Here is an 11,393-nt window from a genome sequence, read left to right as displayed (position 1 = left end):
CGAAGTGCCTACCTGTAGATATTGGCCTCTAGCTCAGCCGGCACCTAGGGAAACCTACTAAACCTGTGCATTTCTGAAAACTAGAGACCTAGGGTAATCCAAGGAGGGGTGACTTGCGGGGCTCGGACCAGGTTCTGTTACCAAGAATCCTTTGCAAACCTCAAAATTTGGCTAAAAAAACACATGTTCCTCACATTTCTGTGGCAGAAAGTTCTGGAATCTGAGAGGAGCCACAAATTTCCTTCCACCCACCGTTCCCCCAAGTCTCCCGATAAAAATGATACCTCACTTGTGTGGGTAGGCCTAGCGCCCGCGACAGGAAACACCCCAAAGCGCAACGTGGACACATCCAAAATTTTGGAAGAAAACAGAGGTGTTTTTTGCGAAGTAGCTACCTGTAGATTTTGGCCTCTAGCTCAGCCGGCACCTATGGAAACCTACCAAACCTGTGCATTTCTGAAAACTAGAGACCTAGGGGAATCCAAGGAGGGGTGACTTGCGGGGCTCGGACCAGGTTCTGTTACCCAGAATCCTTTGCAAACCTCAAAATTTGGCTAAAAAAACACATGTTCCTCACATTTCTGTGGCAGAAAGTTCTGGAATCTGAGAGGAGCCACAAATTTCCTTCCACCCAGCGTTCCCCCAAGTCTCCCGATAAAAATGATACCTCACTTGTGTGGGTAGGCCTAGCGCCCGCGACAGGAAACGCCCCAAAGCGCAACGTGGACACGTCCGAAATTTTTGAAGAAAACAGAGGTGTTTTTTGCGAAGTGCCTACCTGTAGATTTTGGCCTCTAGCTCAGCCGGCACCTAGGGAAACCTACCAAACCTGTGCATTTCTGACAACTAGAGACCTAGGGGAATCCAAGGAGGGTTGACTTGCGGGGCTCGGACCAGGTTCTGTTACCCAGAATCCTTTGCAAACCTCAAAATTTGGCTAAAAAAACACATGTTCCTCACATTTCTGTGGCAGAAAGTTCTGGAATCTGAGAGGAGCCACAAATTTCCTTCCACGCAGTGTTCCCCCAAGTCTCCCGATAAAAATGATACCTCACTTGTGTGGGTAGGCCTTGAGCCCGCGACAGGAAACACACCAAAGCGCAACGTGGACACATCCAAAATTTTGGAAGAAAACAGAGGTGTTTTTTGCGAAGTGCCTACCTGTAGATTTTGGCCTCTAGCTCAGCCGGCACCTATGGAAACCTACCAAACCTGTGCATTTCTGAAAACTAGAGACCTAGGTGAATCCAAGGAGGGGTGACTTGCGGGGCTCGGACCAGGTTCTGTTACCCAGAATCCTTTGCAAACCTCAAAATTTGGCTAAAAAAACACATGTTCCTCACATTTCTGTTGCAGAAAGTTCTGGAATCTGAGAGGAGCCACAAATTTCCTTCCACCCAGCGTTCCCCCAAGTCTCCTGATAAAAATGATACCTCACTTGTGTGGGTAGGTCTAGCGCCTGCGACAGGAAACACCCCAAAGCGCAACGTGGACACATCCAAGATTTTGGAAGAAAACAGAGGTGTTTTTTGCGAAGTGCCTACCTGTAGATTTTGGCCTCTAGCTCAGCCGGCACCTAGGGAAACCTACCAAACCTGTGCATTTCTGAAAACTAGAGACCTAGGGGAATCCAAGGAGGGGTGACTTGCGGGGCTCGGACCAGGTTCTGTTACCGAGAGTCCTTTGCAAACCTCAAAATTTGGCTAAAAAAACACATGTTCCTCACATTTCTGTGGCAGAAAGTTCTGGAATCTGAGAGGAGCCACAAATTTCCTTCCACCCAGCGTTCCCCCAAGTCTCCCGATAAAAATGATACCTCACTTGTGTGGGTAGGCCTAGCGCCCGCGACAGGAAACGCCCCAAAGCGCAACGTGGACACGTCCAAAATTTTTGAAGAAAACAGAGATGTTTTTTGCGAAGTGCCTACCTGTAGATTTTGGCCTCTAGCTCATCCGGCACCTAGGGAAACCTACCAAACCTGTGTATTTCTGAAAACTAGAGACCTAGGGGAATCCAAGGAGGGGTGACTTGCGGGGCTCGGACCAGGTTCTGTTACCCAGAATCCTTTGCAAACCTCAAAATTTGGCTAAAAAAACACATGTTCCTCACATTTCTGTGGCAGAATGTTCTGGAATCTGAGAGGAGCCACAAATTTCCTTCCACCCAGCGTTCCCCCAAGTCTCCCGATAAAAATGATACCTCACTTGTGTGGGTAGGCCTAGCGCCCGCGACAGGAAACGCCCCAAAGCGCAACGTGGACACGTCCAAAATTTTTGAAGAAAACAGAGGTGTTTTTTGCGAAGTGCCTACATGTAGATTTTGGCCTCTAGCTCAGCCGGCACCTAGGGAAACCTACCAAACCTGTGCATTTCTGAAAACTAGAGACCTAGGGGAATCCAAGGAGGGGTGACTTGCGGGGCTCGGACCAGGTTCTGTTTCCCAGAATCCTTTGCAAACCTCAAAATTTGGCTAAAAAAACACATGTTCCTCACATTTCTGTGGCAGAAAGTTCTGGAATCTGAGAGGAGCCACAAATTTCCTTCCACCCAGCGTTCCCCCAAGTCTCCCGATAAAAATGATACCTCACTTGTGTGGGTAGGCCTAGCGCCCGCGACAGGAAACGCCCCAAAGCGCAACGTGGACACGTCCAAAATTTTTGAAGAAAACAGAGGTGTTTTTTGCGAAGTGCCTACCTGTAGATTTTGGCCTCTAGCTCAGCCGGCACCTAAGGAAACCTACCAAACCTGTGCATTTCTGAAAACTAGAGACCTAGGGGAATCCAAGGAGGGGTGACTTGCGGGGCTCGGACCAGGTTCTGTTACCAAGAGTCCTTTGCAAACCTCAAAATTTGGCTAAAAAAACACATGTTCCTCACATTTCTGTGGCAGAAAGTTCTGGAATCTGAGAGGAGCCACAAATTTCCTTCCACCCAGCGTTCCCCCAAGTCTCCTGATAAAAATGATACCTCACTTGTGTGGGTAGGCCTAGCGCCCGCGACAGGAAACACCCCAAAGCGCAACGTGGACACATCCAAAATTTTGAAAGAAAACAGAGGTGTTTTTTGCGAAGTGCCTACCTGTAGATTTTGGCCTCTAGCTCAGCCGGCACCTATGGAAACCTACCATACTTGTGCATTTCTGAAAACTAGAGACCTAGGGGAATCCAATGAGGGGTGACTAGCGGGGCTCGGACCAGGTTCTGTTACCCAGAGTCCTTTGCAAACCTCAAAATTTGGCTAAAAAACACATGTTCCTCACATTTCTGTGGCAGAAAGTTCTGGAATCTGGGAGGAGCCACAAATTTCCTTCCACCCAGCGTTCCCCCAAGTCTCCCGATAAAAATGATACCTCACTTGTGTGGGTAGGCCTAGCGCCCGCGACAGGAAACGCCCCAAAGCGCAACGTGGACACATCCAAAATTTTGGAAGAAAACAGAGGTGTTTTTTGCGAAGTGCCTACCTGTAGATTTTGGCCTCTATCTCAGCCGGCACCTAGGGAAACCTACCAAACCTGTGCATTTCTGAAAACTAGAGACCTAGGGGAATCCAGGGAGGGGTGACTTGCGGGGCTCGGACCAGGTTCTGTTACCCAGAATCCTTTGCAAACCTCAAAATTTGGCTAAAAAAACACATGTTCCTCACATTTCTGTGGCAGAAAGTTCTGGAATCTGAGAGGAGCCACAAATTTCCTTCCACCCAGCGTTCCCCCAAGTCTCCCGATAAAAATGATACCTCACTTGTGTGGGTAGGCCTAGCGCCCGCGACAGGAAACGCCCCAAAGCGCAACGTGGACACGTCCAAAATTTATGAAGAAAACAGAGGTGTTTTTTGCGAAGTGCCTACCTGTAGATTTTGGCCTCTAGCTCAGCCGGAACCTATGGAAACCTACCAAACCTGTGCATTTCTGAAAACTAGAGACCTAGGGGAATCCAAGGAGGGGTGACTTGCGGGGCTCGGACCAGGTTCTGTTACCCAGAATCCTTTGCAAACCTCAAAATTTGGCTAAAAAAACACATGTTCCTCACATTTCTGTGGCAGAAAGTTCTGGAATCTGAGAGGAGCCACAAATTTCCTTCCACCCAGCGTTCCCCCAAGTCTCCTGATAAAAATGATACCTCACTTGTGTGGGTAGGTCTAGCGCCTGCGACAGGAAACACCCCAAAGCGCAACGTGGACACATCCAAAATTTTGGAAGAAAACAGAGGTGTTTTTTGCGAAGTGCCTACCTGTAGATTTTGGCCTCTAGCTCAGCCGGCACCTAGGGAAACCGACCAAACCTGTGCATTTCTGAAAACTAGAGACCTAGGGGAATCCAAGGAGGGGTGACTTGCGGGGCTCGGACCAGGTTCTGTTACCGAGAGTCCTTTGCAAACCTCAAAATTTGGCTAAAAAAACACATGTTCCTCACATTTCTGTGGCAGAAAGTTCTGGAATCTGAGAGGAGCCACAAATTTCCTTCCACCCAGCGTTCCCCCAAGTCTCCCGATAAAAATGATACCTCACTTGTGTGGGTAGGCCTAGCGCCCGCGACAGGAAACGCCCCAAAGCGCAACGTGGACACGTCCAAAATTTATGAAGAAAACAGAGGTGTTTTTTGCGAAGTGCCTACCTGTAGATTTTGGCCTCTAGCTCATCCGGCACCTAGGGAAACCTACCAAACCTGTGTATTTCTGAAAACTAGAGACCTAGGGGAATCCAAGGAGGGGTGACTTGCGGGGCTCGGACCAGGTTCTGTTACCCAGAATCCTTTGCAAACCTCAAAATTTGGCTAAAAAAACACATGTTCCTCACATTTCTGTGGCAGAATGTTCTGGAATCTGAGAGGAGCCACAAATTTCCTTCCACCCAGCGTTCCCCCAAGTCTCCCGATAAAAATGATACCTCACTTGTGTGGGTAGGCCTAGCGCCCGCGACAGGAAACGCCCCAAAGCGCAACGTGGACACGTCCAAAATTTTTGAAGAAAACAGAGGTGTTTTTTGCGAAGTGCCTACATGTAGATTTTGGCCTCTAGCTCAGCCGGCACCTAGGGAAACCTACCAAACCTGTGCATTTCTGAAAACTAGAGACCTAGGGGAATCCAAGGAGGGGTGACTTGCGGGGCTCGGACCAGGTTCTGTTACCCAGAATCCTTTGCAAACCTCAAAATTTGGCTAAAAAAACACATGTTCCTCACATTTCTGTGGCAGAAAGTTCTGGAATCTGAGAGGAGCCACAAATTTCCTTCCACCCAGCGTTCCCCCAAGTCTCCCGATAAAAATGATACCTCACTTGTGTGGGTAGGCCTAGCGCCCGCGACAGGAAACGCCCCAAAGCGCAACGTGGACACGTCCAAAATTTTTGAAGAAAACAGAGGTGTTTTTTGCGAAGTGCCTACCTGTAGATTTTGGCCTCTAGCTCAGCCGGCACCTAAGGAAACCTACCAAACCTGTGCATTTCTGAAAACTAGAGACCTAGGGGAATCCAAGGAGGGGTGACTTGCGGGGCTCGGACCAGGTTCTGTTACCAAGAGTCCTTTGCAAACCTCAAAATTTGGCTAAAAAAACACATGTTCCTCACATTTCTGTGGCAGAAAGTTCTGGAATCTGAGAGGAGCCACAAATTTCCTTCCACCCAGCGTTCCCCCAAGTCTCCTGATAAAAATGATACCTCACTTGTGTGGGTAGGCCTAGCGCCCGCGACAGGAAACACCCCAAAGCGCAACGTGGACACATCCAAAATTTTGAAAGAAAACAGAGGTGTTTTTTGCGAAGTGCCTACCTGTAGATTTTGGCCTCTAGCTCAGCCGGCACCTATGGAAACCTACCATACTTGTGCATTTCTGAAAACTAGAGACCTAGGGGAATCCAATGAGGGGTGACTAGCGGGGCTCGGACCAGGTTCTGTTACCCAGAGTCCTTTGCAAACCTCAAAATTTGGCTAAAAAACACATGTTCCTCACATTTCTGTGGCAGAAAGTTCTGGAATCTGGGAGGAGCCACAAATTTCCTTCCACCCAGCGTTCCCCCAAGTCTCCCGATAAAAATGATACCTCACTTGTGTGGGTAGGCCTAGCGCCCGCGACAGGAAACGCCCCAAAGCGCAACGTGGACACATCCAAAATTTTGGAAGAAAACAGAGGTGTTTTTTGCGAAGTGCCTACCTGTAGATTTTGGCCTCTATCTCAGCCGGCACCTAGGGAAACCTACCAAACCTGTGCATTTCTGAAAACTAGAGACCTAGGGGAATCCAGGGAGGGGTGACTTGCGGGGCTCGGACCAGGTTCTGTTACCCAGAATCCTTTGCAAACCTCAAAATTTGGCTAAAAAAACACATGTTCCTCACATTTCTGTGGCAGAAAGTTCTGGAATCTGAGAGGAGCCACAAATTTCCTTCCACCCAGCGTTCCCCCAAGTCTCCCGATAAAAATGATACCTCACTTGTGTGGGTAGGCCTAGCGCCCGCGACAGGAAACGCCCCAAAGCGCAACGTGGACACGTCCAAAATTTATGAAGAAAACAGAGGTGTTTTTTGCGAAGTGCCTACCTGTAGATTTTGGCCTCTAGCTCAGCCGGAACCTATGGAAACCTACCAAACCTGTGCATTTCTGAAAACTAGAGACCTAGGGGAATCCAAGGAGGGGTGACTTGCGGGGCTCGGACCAGGTTCTGTTACCCAGAATCCTTTGCAAACCTCAAAATTTGGCTAAAAAAACACATGTTCCTCACATTTCTGTGGCAGAAAGTTCTGGAATCTGAGAGGAGCCACAAATTTCCTTCCACCCAGCGTTCCCCCAAGTCTCCTGATAAAAATGATACCTCACTTGTGTGGGTAGGTCTAGCGCCTGCGACAGGAAACACCCCAAAGCGCAACGTGGACACATCCAAAATTTTGGAAGAAAACAGAGGTGTTTTTTGCGAAGTGCCTACCTGTAGATTTTGGCCTCTAGCTCAGCCGGCACCTAGGGAAACCGACCAAACCTGTGCATTTCTGAAAACTAGAGACCTAGGGGAATCCAAGGAGGGGTGACTTGCGGGGCTCGGACCAGGTTCTGTTACCGAGAGTCCTTTGCAAACCTCAAAATTTGGCTAAAAAAACACATGTTCCTCACATTTCTGTGGCAGAAAGTTCTGGAATCTGAGAGGAGCCACAAATTTCCTTCCACCCAGCGTTCCCCCAAGTCTCCCGATAAAAATGATACCTCACTTGTGTGGGTAGGCCTAGCGCCCGCGACAGGAAACGCCCCAAAGCGCAACGTGGACACGTCCAAAATTTATGAAGAAAACAGAGGTGTTTTTTGCGAAGTGCCTACCTGTAGATTTTGGCCTCTAGCTCAGCCGGAACCTATGGAAACCTACCAAACCTGTGCATTTCTGAAAACTAGAGACCTAGGGGAATCCAGGGAGGGGTGACTTGCGGGGCTCGGACCAGGTTCTGTTACCCAGAATCCTTTGCAAACCTCAAAATTTGGCTAAAAAAACACATGTTCCTCACATTTCTGTGGCAGAAAGTTCTGGAATCTGAGAGGAGCCACAAATTTCCTTCCACCCAGCGTTCCCCCAAGTCTCCTGATAAAAATGATACCTCACTTGTGTGGGTAGGTCTAGCGCCTGCGACAGGAAACACCCCAAAGCGCAACGTGGACACATCCAAAATTTTGGAAGAAAACAGAGGTGTTTTTTGCGAAGTGCCTACCTGTAGATTTTGGCCTCTAGCTCAGCCGGCACCTAGGGAAACCTACCAAACCTGTGCATTTCTGAAAACTAGAGACCTAGGGGAATCCAAGGAGGGGTGACTTGCGGGGCTCGGACCAGGTTCTGTTACCGAGAGTCCTTTGCAAACCTCAAAATTTGGCTAAAAAAACACATGTTCCTCACATTTCTGTGGCAGAAAGTTCTGGAATCTGAGAGGAGCCACAAATTTCCTTCCACCCAGCGTTCCCCCAAGTCTCCCGATAAAAATGATACCTCACTTGTGTGGGTAGGCCTAGCGCCCGCGACAGGAAACGCCCCAAAGCGCAACGTGGACACGTCCAAAATTTTTGAAGAAAACAGAGATGTTTTTTGCGAAGTGCCTACCTGTAGATTTTGGCCTCTAGCTCATCCGGCACCTAGGGAAACCTACCAAACCTGTGTATTTCTGAAAACTAGAGACCTAGGGGAATCCAAGGAGGGGTGACTTGCGGGGCTCGGACCAGGTTCTGTTACCCAGAATCCTTTGCAAACCTCAAAATTTGGCTAAAAAAACACATGTTCCTCACATTTCTGTGGCAGAAAGTTCTGGAATCTGAGAGGAGCCACAAATTTCCTTCCACCCAGCGTTCCCCCAAGTCTCCCGATAAAAATGATACCTCACTTGTGTGGGTAGGCCTAGCGCCCGCGACAGGAAACGCCCCAAAGCGCAACGTGGACACGTCCAAAATTTTTGAAGAAAACAGAGGTGTTTTTTGCGAAGTGCCTACCTGTAGATTTTGGCCTCTTGCTCAGCCGGCACCTATGGAAACCTACCAAACCTGTGCATTTCTGAAAACTAGAGACCTAGGGGAATCCAAGGAGGGGTGACTTGCGGTGCTCGGACCAGGTTCTGTTACCAAGAGTCCTTTGCAAACCTCAAAATTTGGCTAAAAAAACACATGTTCCTCACATTTCTGTGGCAGAAAGTTCTGGAATCTGAGAGGAGCCACAAATTTCCTTCCACCCAGCGTTCCCCCAAGTCTCCTGATAAAAATGATACCTCACTTGTGTGGGTAGGCCTAGCGCCCGCGACAGGAAACACCCCAAAGCGCAACGTGGACACATCCAAAATTTTGAAAGAAAACAGAGGTGTTTTTTGCGAAGTGCCTACCTGTAGATTTTGGCCTCTAGCTCAGCCGGCACCTATGGAAACCTACCAAACTTGTGCATTTCTGAAAACTAGAGACCTAGGGGAATCCAATGAGGGGTGACTAGCGGGGCTCGGACCAGGTTCTGTTACCCAGAGTCCTTTGCAAACCTCAAAATTTGGCTAAAAAAACACATGTTCCTCACATTTCTGTGGCAGAAAGTTCTGGAATCTGAGAGGAGCCACAAATTTCCTTCCACCCAGCGTTCCCCCAAGTCTCCCGATAAAAATGATACCTCACTTGTGTGGGTAGGCCTAGCGCCCGCGACAGGAAACGCCCCAAAGCGCAACGTGGACACATCCAAAATTTATGAAGAAAACAAAGGTGTTTTTTGCGAAGTGCCTACCTGTAGATTTTGGCCTCTAGCTCAGCCGGCACCTAGGGAAACCTACCAAACCTGTGCATTTCTGAAAACTAGAGACCTAGGGGAATCCAGGGAGGGGTGACTTGCGGGGCTCGGACCAAGTTCTGTTACCCAGAATCCTTTGCAAACCTCAAAATTTGGCTAAAAAAACACATGTTCCTCACACTTCTGTGGCAGAAAGTTCTGGATTCTGAGAGGAGCCACAAATTTCCTTCCACCCAGCGTTCCCCCAAGTCTCCCGATAAAAATGATACCTCACTTGTGTGGGTAGGCCTAGCGCCCGCGACAGGAAACGCCCCAAAGCGCAACGTGGACACGTCCAAAATTTATGAAGAAAACAGAGGTGTTTTTTGCGAAGTGCCTACCTGTAGATTTTGGCCTCTAGCTCAGCCGGCACCTAGGGAAACCTACCAAACCTGTGCATTTCTGACAACTAGAGACCTAGGGGAATCCAAGGAGGGGTGACTTGCGGGGCTCGGACCAGGTTCTGTTACCCAGAATCCTTTGCAAACCTCAAAATTTGGCTAAAAAAACACATGTTCCTCACATTTCTGTGGCAGAAAGTTCTGGAATCTGAGAGGAGCCACAAATTTCCTTCCACCCAGCGTTCCCCCAAGTCTCCCGATAAAAATGATACCTCACTTGTGTGGGTAGGCCTAGAGCCCGCGACAGGAAACACACCAAAGCGCAACGTGGACACATCCAAAATTTTGGAAGAAAACAGAGGTGTTTTTTGCGAAGTGCCTACCTGTAGATTTTGGCCTCTAGCTCAGCCGGCACCCATGGAAACCTACCAAACCTGTTCATTTCTGAAAACTAGAGACCTAGGGGAATCCAAGGAGGGGTGACTTGCGGGGCTCGGACCAGGTTCTGTTACCCAGAATCCTTTGCAAACCTCAAAATTTGGCTAGAAAAACACATGTTCCTCACATTTCTGTGGCAGAAAGTTCTGGAATCTGAGAGGAGCCACAAATTTCCTTCCACCCAGCGTTCCCCCAAGTCTCCCGATAAAAATGATACCTCACTTGTGTGGGTAGGCCTAGCGCCCGCGACAGGAAACGCCCCAAAGCGCAACGTGGACACGTCCAAAATTTTTGAAGAAAACAGAGGTGTTTTTTGCAAAGTGCCTACCTGTAGATTTTGGCCTCTAGCTCAGCCGGCACCTAGGGAAACCTACCAACCCTGTGCATTTCTGAAAACTAGAGACCTAGGGGAATCCAAGGAGGGGTGACTTGCGGGGCTCGGACCAGGTTCTGTTACCAAGAGTCCTTTGCAAACCTCAAAATTTCGCTAAAAAAACACATGTTCCTCACATTTCCGTGGCAGAAAGTTCTGGAATCTGAGAGGAGCCACAAATTTCCTTCCACCAAGCGTTCCCCCAAGTCTCCTGATAAAAATGATACCTCACTTGTGTGGGTAGGCCTAGCGCCCGCGACAGGAAACACCCCAAAGCGCAACGTGGACACATCCAAAATTTTGAAAGAAAACAGAGGTGATTTTTGCGAAGTGCCTACCTGTAGATTTTGGCCTCTAGCTCAGCCGGCACCTATGGAAACCTACCAAACTTGTGCATTTCTGAAAACTAGAGACCTAGGGGAATCCAATGAGGGGTGACTAGCGGGGCTCGGACCAGGTTCTGTTACCCAGAGTCCTTTGCAAACCTCAAAATTTGGCTAAAAAAACACATGTTCCTCACATTTCTGTGGCAGAAAGTTCTGGAATCTGAGAGGAGCCACAAATTTCCTTCCACCCAGCGTTCCCCCAAGTCTCCCGATAAAAATGATACCTCACTTGTGTGGGTAGGCCTAGCGCCCGCGACAGGAAACGCCCCAAAGCGCAACGTGGACACATCCAAAATTTTGGAAGAAAACAGAGGTGTTTTTTGCGAAGTGCCTACCTGTAGATTTTGGCCTCTAGCTCAGCCGGCACCTATGGAAACCTACCAAACCTGTGCATTTCTGAAAACTACAGACCTAGGGGAATCAAGGGAGGGGTGACTTGCGGGGCTCGGACCAGGTTCTGTTACCCAGAATCCTTTGCAAACCTCAAAATTTGGCTAAAAAAACACATGTTCCTCACATTTCTGTGGGAGAAAGTTCTGGAATCTGAGAGGAGCCACAAATTTCCTTCCACCCAGCGTTCCCCCAAGTCTACCGATAAAAATGATACCTCA

Source organism: Pleurodeles waltl, chromosome 6 (assembly GCF_031143425.1).
Source record: "Pleurodeles waltl isolate 20211129_DDA chromosome 6, aPleWal1.hap1.20221129, whole genome shotgun sequence".
In the NCBI taxonomy this organism is placed as follows: domain Eukaryota; kingdom Metazoa; phylum Chordata; class Amphibia; order Caudata; family Salamandridae; genus Pleurodeles; species Pleurodeles waltl.
Note: the sequence above shows the minus strand (reverse complement) of the source record.